This window comes from Arachis stenosperma, chromosome 7 (genome assembly GCF_014773155.1).
Source record: "Arachis stenosperma cultivar V10309 chromosome 7, arast.V10309.gnm1.PFL2, whole genome shotgun sequence".
In the NCBI taxonomy this organism is placed as follows: domain Eukaryota; kingdom Viridiplantae; phylum Streptophyta; class Magnoliopsida; order Fabales; family Fabaceae; genus Arachis; species Arachis stenosperma.
The window spans coordinates 64,675,073-64,676,130 of NC_080383.1; the positions used below are offsets into that span (position 1 = coordinate 64,675,073).

At 42.6% G+C, this 1,058-nt stretch overlaps 1 non-coding gene across 1 annotated transcript; it reads left to right on the top strand.

The window, feature by feature from the left end:
* Window positions 1-407: 407 nt before the first annotated feature.
* LOC130943141 (small nucleolar RNA R71) lies at window positions 408-515 on the top strand. Its single transcript, XR_009071673.1, has one exon. It is a non-coding gene; the product is annotated as a small nucleolar RNA R71 (small nucleolar RNA).
* Window positions 516-1,058: the final 543 nt, after the last annotated feature.

Consider the following 1,058-nt stretch of genomic DNA (forward strand, 5'->3'; position numbering starts at 1 on the left):
GGGTTTCCATAGGGTTCTCCTAGGTAATTCACCTCTTCCATTGAAGGGTTCTCAGGATCATAAGCTTCTTCCTTAGATGAAGCTTCCTTAGTACTGCCAGGTGCATTTTGCATTCCAGACAGACTTTGAGAAATCAAATTGACTTGTTGAGTCAATATCTTATTCTGAGCCAGTATGGCATTCAGAGTGTCAATCTCAAGAACTCCTTTCTTCTGATTAGTCCCATTATTCACAGGATTCCTTTCAGAAGTGTACATGAATTGGTTATTTGCAACCATTTCAATTAGCTCTTGAGCCTCTGCAGGCGTCTTCTTCAGATGAAGAGATCCTCCAGCAGAGCTATCCAAAGACATCTTGGATAGTTCAGAGAGACCATCATAGAAAATACCTATGATGCTCCATTCAGAAAGCATGTCAGAAGGACACTTTCTGATTAATTGTTTGTATCTTTCCCAAGCTTCATAGAGGGATTCTCCATCCTTCTGTCTGAAGGTTTGGACTTCCACTCTAAGCTTACTCCATCTTTGTGGTGGAAAGAACTTTGCCAAGAAGGCATTGACTAGCTTTTCCCAAGAGTCCAGGCTTTCTTTAGGTTGAGAGTCCAACCATATTCTAGCTCTGTCTCTTACAGCAAAAGGGAATAGCATCAGTCTATAGACCTCAGGGTCTACCCCATTAGTCTTGACTGTGTCACAGATTTGCAAGAATTCAGCTAAGAACTGATGAGGATCTTCCATTGGAAGTCCATGGAACTTGCAATTCTGTTGCATTAGAGAAACTAATTGAGGCTTAAGCTCAAAGTTGTTTGCTCCAATGGCAGGGATAGAGATGCTTCTCCCATAGAAGTCGGGAGTAGGTGCAGTAAAGTCACCCAGCACCTTCCTTGCATTGTTGGCATTGTTGTTGTTTTCGGCTGCCATGTGTTCTTCTTCCTTGAAAAATTCGGTCAGGTCCTCTAAAGAGAGTTGTGTTTTGGCTTCTCTTAGCTTTCTCTTCAAGGTCCTTTCAGGTTCAGGGTCAGCTTCAACAAGAATGCCTTTGTCTCTGCTCCTGCTCAT